Below are 9,042 nucleotides of genomic sequence, written 5' to 3'. Positions count from 1 at the left end.
GTATTATGAGTGGATGTGATATACAGGTGCATCTCAAAATTAGAATATCATGAAAAAGTTAATTTATTTCAGTAATTCAACTTAAAAGGTGAAACAAATATTTACACTCATTACATGCAAAGTGAGATATTTCAAGCCTTTATTTGATATAATTTCGATGATTATTGCGTACAGCTTATGAAAAGCCCAAATTCAAAATCTCAGAAAATTAGAATACTACATGAAATCAATAAAAAAAGTAAATCATGTATATGTACTCACAATATTCAAATTTTCTGAGACTTTGAATTTGGGGTTTTCATAAGCTGTAAGTATCATCGCAGCTTGACAGCTTACAGCTTATGACTGACAGACAGCAGAGGTCTGTTGTCTGTTCCAGAGTCTCGACTGAAAACTAAAGGGGACAGAGCGTTTGCTGTCAGGGCCCCGAGGCTCTGGAACAGCCTGCCCGAGGAAATCAGGTCGGCTGAGTCAGTGAACTCTTTTAAGTCCCTTCTTAAAACATACTTTTATAGGAGAGCCTTTCCCGATCTTATTTGACTTTATTTTATCCCTTTTATTCTATTTTACTTATTTTATATTTATCTTAAATGTGTATTTTAGTCTTTTCAATGTTTTCATGCTTTTATTTTGTATTATTTTTGTATTATTGTCTTTTTGGTATTATTGTCTTTACACTTGTTAAAGCATAACAAGTTACAAGTTAACTTGTTTTTGAAAAGTGCTCTACAAATAAAGATTATTATTATTATTATTATTATTATTATTATTATTATTATTATTATAAATGAACCTTTTCACGATATTCAAATTTTCTTAAGTTTAAAAATAAGCCACTATGTACATGCAGTTAGCTAGCTGTCGTAGCTAGCATGCTGTTAGTAGATGATGTTAGCCAGTAATGTTATAGACAGAAGTGTATGCTTTGTTGCTCGGTAGTCATTGAGCCTGTCTGTATATCAGCAGAGCAAGTAATGAACAGCAGATTGTAGGGCGGAGAGATTTTGAAAAATATTATGAATTGTGATTAAATGATGACGTTATTCTCATAGAAATCTTTCTGGAGATGTCAGAGTACACAGATATGTGGGATCGCTATGCAGAAAGTTTTGACCATTCAGTCCAGGAGTTTTTAACTGAATAAAAATGAATTAATTTATCCTTGTAGTGAACAGGTGCCACATTTAAAGAGGAACTTCCCCAAACAAAGACACAAAGGGGAGTGAAGACTAAATAATGAAAGAAAAAGAAAAACAGATTGCTTGAAAGCCATGCACCTACTGAATTAAATTCTGGCATATTTTATATTTTAAATTGTCACCTGCTGCCTGAGTTTTGTGTTTCCGTTGACATAGCCTATATTTCACCATAAATTGATGCAGAAAAGGCAGGAATTGGTGCAGATATGCACCAGAATACAGGAAATTAAGTGTTTAATGAAAAAAAGTTGCTAGGGGAGGGCCGCTAGACCCCATTTCTAAATAAGTGGCTCCTCTATTGCTAAAGGAAAACCTACGTTCTTGTTTATTATGAACTAGCCTATAATATTCCATACATTCTCTAGAATCAAAAGAAATACAGTCTCTGGTTTTAACACAGGGGAAGACTCCCCAATACATGGTTAGGTTGGTCAAAATTAAGGCTATCACGTCTGGAGGTTGGCAAGTATCTTGATCACACTGATCTGACCATGATTATTGACTTGGCTTTTCATCTACACATACATGTGTACTATTCATGATTAGAGATGAGTGATGACCCCGAGCCCCTGCAGTGGGATATGACACAGAAGGCCTAAAATAAACCGACCTCCAATACTGAATCTCAAGTTGGCAGCCCTGGAACACACATAGAAGAGAAATGAAACTGTTGAAACTACAACTGCAAGAACAGTGTCATTGTGCATTCACGTACTCCTCAGATGGTCCCATCTTCCGAGTCGTGAAGTTGTTTTTCTGACTTCGGTGTATGTTTTTATGTCAGAATGTGGAAACAACATGGACGGTACTACAAAGATGTTTTCGATTTGTCATTGTCATCCAAGTATGCTGAAACAGTTTGAAGCTTTCTACTACAAAGTGATTTTTGTCCCATAGCTGTTACTGCACCAGTACCTGAAATAACCTAATAAATAACTATCCTAATTAGTAGGTCACTCTACATGGATGAGAACGAACCGAAATAACCTAATACGATATCACAAATGACATGTTAGCTAAAAATGTATATGCAAAATGTGATTTTGACCCATTAATCAAACATTTCTAACCATCGAGCATGTTGTCTGCCGTGTTCGGCAACTCGTGCACCAAAATTTTCTTTGACTTTCCGAGTTGTTGTTCTGACCTCACGTGTATTTTTGGGAAATAATCTTTCCAATTATTCCGACAGCACACGAATGTACAGGTAAATTGGTCAGTGTACAGTGCCTGTTGGTGGCCTATGTTTATATGTTCAGGGAGATCATAGCTGAGGGAATAAAATATCTTTTGTAGATGGTTTTCTGGGCAAGTGGGACTTTGTAGCATTGACCTAATGACAGCAGGTTGACGCTAAAAAGTCCCACTGTTCTTAGCTAGCATGATGTCAGCCATGTGTGAACAGGGCTGGCCCTGACAGTATTGTAGCTCTAGGCGAGATTTCAAACTGGTGATTTAAATTTGTGTCTTTGTTTGGGGAAGTAACCTCTTTAAATGTGTATCTGGCACCTTTTCACCTCAATGATAAATTTATTATTTTTAATTCAATAAGAAACTCATGGACTTTAATAGCTCCTGTGTTTCAGCAGGTTTTCTGCTCATGTTGAAAACTTTCTGCACATTCAGAATCTCTCTAATTCTCTAACTTAATGAAGAAAGGATAATTTGTAATATCTCGTGGCCACGAGATAGTATTTCTTCATTAAGTGGGCCCTCGGGGGCTCCGGACTTCCACAAATGTGTTTTCTCTGACATGTCGGAAAAAAAGTCAGAATATGAGACAAACATCATCATTTAATGAAAATTAACAATATTTTTAAGTCCACCTGTCCTATTCTCTGCTAGACTGACACAGTGTGGGACTACATGCTGCATGTGAAACCGAAACTAACAGAAACACTTGTGATCAGGCAGAAATCTCACCACAAATCCACACATGTTAACTTCAGCAGCCATGTTAAAGTGCAGCTCACAGTCCCAAACAGAGCAAGGCTGCGCTTCACTTGTGATGTTTATTGCTCTATCAGTTACGTTACTACTCTGTCACAACTGTCTGGACTTGATTACTGTCGCTGGTGTCGCATCAGCTGGGCGGACTTGATTCGCGCTGAGTCAAAAACTTTCTCTCACGGCGCCCCCTGACATTTTGGCCCTGCGTGTGTACAGTATGCTTTGTTGCTCGTAAAAGTGAGATACTGAGGAAGATTGTTTGATATGTTTGTTAGACCGAGCTCCAGTTTGAGATAAAACTGCCCATCAAGCCAATGGGGCTACCCAATAAAGGTTTGATCAGTTAAGCAGCTTAGTGTCTTCTTTTTTCTTGGGTGATGGTAGAAGTTGGAGGCAGTTTAAAGGTACGTTAGAGTTCAGTAAATTCATGACAGCCCACTTCAGGGACTAGTGATAGGTGAAAACATTTTTTAACATGAATAATGGGCTTCCACAGAAATCATCATACGTTAGGCACATTTCACTATGTGTATTGATAACTATAAATATAAATATAGATATTGGTCTCTGATCAGGGGACAGTGCAAATCCTCAGCAGCGTAGTAGTAGTAATAACGATGGTCCCCATTGCAGGCTATTATGATTGGCCGTTGGGCTCCACAGTTACAAAACACACACACTGTATGTTCGTGTCCAGAAGGGAACCCTAACCCCAATTTTTGTGCCTTTGTTACCTTATCGTGCACGGTCTTAACAACAGATATGATTAGCTGCTTGCTACAGACTTTTTTTGTTAAGCTACTGACTGACACCATGGCAAAGGTGGATGTGCACATATGAGGGTATATATACCACATGACTGCAGTGAAGGCATGGTTGTAAGGTTTGCAGCTGCTTCACTTTGTAACTGCTGAAGTCCAGCTTGCAACTGGGTAGGGCCCAACAACTTGCGTCACAGGTCCTCTGTACAGTGCGTCTGCATTGTCTATACCTTTTACCCTGCATATACTGTATGCATTAAGTCCAATGTAGCAGCAGCATTGGTAGCTCAATTATAAAACAAAGCAAAAAACAAAGATTCTCATATAATCCTCTCTGTATGGCCAACATGTCACACACAGCAATGAATAGTTAATAGCTAAAAACAAAGTGTGTCTTCTAATAGACAGTGAATATGAGTTTAAAACACAAAGTTATTAAATTATTGTTTCTTTATTAGAAGCAGTAAATTGTCTTACGTAACGTAAATGTAAGCCTCAGTTGCATTTTCAGTAGTGTGGCCTCCACAGCAGTGAGAGCTGCCGTACAGTAGAAAAGAGTATGGTTTAAAATAAGGAAGTGAATTCAGTTCAGTTCAAACCTGCAGAGGAAACTGAGACACATTGTCGTAAGCTGACTTTTGTGGTCTAGAGAGAGAGAGAGAGAGAGACCCAGGCAGCCGCCGCTGCCGCTTCTTTTCTGCTTCTCTTTCTGTTAAGTTCGTGTTCATCTTGTGGAACAAACAGTCGGGAGTTCAAATGGGCTGAAGCAAGCACTTTGCTTCAGTTTACAACAGGTCTGTGTGTCAGGATGAACAGCAACAGTAAATCAGTAAACTCCACTGCAATAAAAGCAGAAATCAAGAGGCATGAATCTCTCCAGAGCGCAATTAACAGGCTTTCCAAGCAGTTTGAAAGAGTTGCAGATCAACAGCTGCGTTCAGGCCTTAAGGTTTACCTCCACAGCATTCAAGGTAAGCTCATCTTTCTTCACCTCTGTAGCTCTTTGTGATTGAGTTTTCTTTGTTGTATTTAGCGAAGAATGGAACATATCACCTGTATGCTAAGTTGGTGAAGTTCTTATTGGCAGGTCATCAGAATTTGGTGCATGGTCTCACTTTGAGGATGCTCACTTTCTTGATATGATAAACAGGAAAAATCTTAACAATCGTAAGTGCAGATTCACTTCTCCGTGAGTTTAGTCATTCTTTTCATTAGCGTGGGGTGTGGGGGAACATGACAGCGTAGGTGATTTATATCTTTCATCCGCGTTTCCTGTGTCAGCCGGTGTGTCTTTTCGGGGGACGTGTTTGTCTGTTGATGTTCATTTTCATTCTCGTTTCACTCTGAGGGCAAAAATTCACCTCCCGCCGTCTGTAATGTGGTGGCATTTATTTATCAGTCAGCCTCTGGACACGGACAACCAATGGCAACATCCCTCAGCAGCCATCGCCATGGCAGCAGGAAGAAACCTGCTGTGCGGCCTACTTCCTGTCAGCCAATCTGCAACTGCCCTCAAAGCCACTTCCTTTCAGACAAACAGGCCTTTACATGTGAAGCTGATCAGTTTTACATCATTTCCTCATATCACTACTTCCCACCGTTTCTTGTTAATGTGACACAACGTGTTACTGTTTTTTGTTCATATCTGTCCCCTTTTTCTGTAGAAACAGCATAGGTGAGATTTTGTGGTGGAGGTAGTATTTGGATCCTTTACGTAGACTAAAGTAGGGTTTGCCACACTGTTAAAATACTCTGTAGCAAGTGAGAGTCCTGCATTCATAATCTATGTGAGTATTTCCAGCTAAATGTACATGAATTATCAGAAGTAAAAGTCTTCACAGTGCAAAATGGCAACTTTGAGTGGTAAATTATGGAGCTCTTAAGGTTCTCAAAGACATTTTACGACAAGTAACTAGGTACTTGCTTTTAATTCTATGTTCTACTTCTGCGTCTGAGCTAGCTTTATCTGACATTTAGTTACTAGTAACTTTTCAGATTAAGATTTTATAGTAATACAACTTATTGTTAAAAAGTAGGCCAGTGGTTGCCAACCTTTTCTGATTTACAACCTCTTACAAAAAAGCAGTGTCTCCTTTGGGGCCAGAGGAAGTCAAATTATCCAGTGTTTTAAAAACAGATACAAATGATGTAACAGACCTTTTTTCTTCTTTCCATTTAATATCTCCCAACCCCTCAGACTGTTGTTGTGCCATTTGAGAAGGCTCAAGCCTCAGATGGGAACCATTGGACTAAATTACTCAATAAAGTATATAAAATTAATAGAAAGTAATAAAGACTTGCACCAAATCAAGCAGCTACAGTAAAATGCTATTAATGCATCAGTATTAACAATATAATATAATAATATATCAGTCAAGGGGGACAATTTACTGCAAAACAAGTACTTTTACTTTTGAAGTTTATTTTGCTGATAAAAAGATTTTTATATGCAAGACTTCTTGGAGTAATGGAGTATTTTTACTTTGGTTTATTGGTACTTTTACTAAAGTAGCCTACTGCTGTGCAGCATGTTTTTTGTTGCGGATACTCTACTTTTGAGGTACTTGTACTTTACTTGACCTTTGCTATGTTCTACGTCTACACAACTACATTCCAAAGGGATATATTGTACTTTTACTCCACTACATTTATCTGACGGCTGAAGCTACTTTGCAAGATGTCACATACCAGACAAATGTGTTACTTTGTTCGATAAACTACCCAACAATATAAAAAGTAGGGATGCGCTCATCAAAACTCGTTGGAACTAATCAGCTGTGACAAAATTCATATAACTTATAGCAGAATCTGAATCGGTCACTTCTTGCTGTGACCTGATCCACTTAAAAGGGTCAATATCAGTGCCAATACCTTTCCGGCTGATTGGTGTGATGCATCACTAATGTTGAAATGATATTCACTTCACACAGCTTCACAGCAGCTTCATGCTGCTTACACTTATGACTTAGTCATAATAATCCTATAATAAGTATAACACAACACTGACCATCCTGGGGCCATTCTACCCTGAAGGAGTACTTTTGATTTTTGATGCTGGTACATCTTCCTGCTAATACTTTTGTACTTGTACTACTAAGTAAAGTTAAGAATGCAGAACTTTTACTTTTAGTGGAATATTTTTATAGTGTGGTTTTGCTATTTTTACTGAAGTAAACGATCTAAATACTTCCACAACTGCTTAAATCACATCACACACACAACCCAAACCTGAGCAGGTTCAGTCGGACACATAGCTGAAAACACCTGTGATGCTATGTGAGGCGTTTAATCTATAATAATGCATTATGTTTAGTACGGTGATCATACGTTTTGTATGTACAGTAAGATAAATAGCAGTAGTGTGTAGTGGAGTAAAAAGTAAAATATTTCCTTCTGAAATGTAGTGGTATAAAGCAGCAGCAATTAGAAATACTTAAGTAGGGTACACATACCTCAAACCTGTACTACTGTACTGGTGTGCTACCAGTTCTGGTGAGGTCAGGCTGGGTGGAATAACCTCATAAAATAACCACCTTACCTTTTGATGTAATCCATTTAGCTGCTACACTCCCTCTACTGTCTGTGAACTGAAGGTCAATCAGCTCCCTGATGGATCTTGGTGAGCTTTGAGGTCTTTTTAGGATCTGGCAGATCTTGACACACTCTGAGAGGCATCCCCCATGTGTAAAAACCTTCAGTTGAATTATTTTTGTATAATTAGGCTGCTGTAGTGAGGATCAAAGTCAGTGTATCGTCCAGCGGGCCCTGGATCTGTGAAGTGTAGAGTTCACTGGTGCTAAAGAGAGCCACCTCTCTTTTGGACTTAATAAGCGAGTGGGATGTGGTCTACTGATGCTCTGTGCCAAGGAAAAGGCTGGGAGAAAAAAATAGAGAAGAGACAGGAAAAAATTGGCTGAGGTGGAGCTAAATGAAGGCATTTAAATGTGAATCTGACTGTTATAGTGCTCACTGCAGCATGGCAGCAGAGCGAGAGATTGAGGGGGGAAAGACAGTGAGGACAGCTCACAGTGAAGGAGAAATGAAAAATCACCCAGCATGACCACTGCCCTTGGCCACTGTCCATCTGACAGCACCCGCCATGGGTGTCAATGTGTGTTTGTTTGTGTTTTAGGGGAGCTTTGTCTATACGCATGCATGTGAGTCATAGAGAAAAAGAAAGGTAATGTGTTTTCTGAAGTGAAGGTAAAGTGTCTTCCTGAAGACAACCTGATTTTCGGCGTTATGCGTGGGTGTCTATTTCACGATAATTAGATTCACTGTGCAGCACTGCAAACTGCAGCAACCTGACATGCGCTTTAACTCACACAGGCATGTCATGTCCTCACACTTGTTAAAAATGGATTTTTACACACTCTCGAGAAAATGTGTTTGGAGTAAAAAAAATAAAGGCAGCTCAGCTTGTCTTTTTTTGATTCACGACTCTTCTTCTGTGTCGGAGGCTGTGGTCGCCGTTTCCTCCTAGGTCGTGTGTTTTCCCCTTGAGCCAAAGGCGGTTGTCAGAGGTCTTTTGTATTCAGTGAGAGTAGTTATTGCCCTCTCACTGACTGTGGAAGGGAGGGGGAGCGGGCTGAGCAGGTGGACAGTCAGATCGTGTATTATGGGATGATAGTGGGAGGCTGAGAGTGGTGCACTGTGGGGAAAGGCATCCTCTGATTTCACATCAAGGATGTTTTTTTTTAATCAGAGAGTAATTAACATGAAATTACACCCGGTAATAACTCAGATGATGGACATGTAATTATGTTTGCTGCAGTGTTTTGTTGTTGCACGCAGCATAATTGCAGCAATTTCTTCTTGTGTTTTTTCCTTTATTGTAATTTTTGCTTGTTAACGATTAATCAATCGACAGATAATGTATTTGCTAACTTTTTTCATAATAAATTGATCGTTTAAAATGCCAAATATTAGTTTGTTTTAGCTTCTTAAATGTGAGGATTTTTTGCCTTTATAGGACATTATAGTAACTGAATATCTTTGGGTTTTTGACTGTTGGACTAAACATGACATTCGATCAACTTGGCCTCTATTAAATTTTGATGTTTTGTAGACCAAACGATTTATCGGTTGATCTAGAAACTAATAAGCAGATTCATCGATAATGAAAATAATCA

Source organism: Micropterus salmoides, unplaced genomic scaffold (assembly GCF_014851395.1).
Source record: "Micropterus salmoides isolate LMB-PRFRI ecotype aquatic unplaced genomic scaffold, ASM1485139v1 Ms_hic_scaffold_16, whole genome shotgun sequence".
Lineage (NCBI taxonomy): Eukaryota > Metazoa > Chordata > Actinopteri > Centrarchiformes > Centrarchidae > Micropterus > Micropterus salmoides.
The sequence above is the reverse complement of the archived record's forward strand: the minus strand, read 5'-3'. Positions refer to the sequence as shown.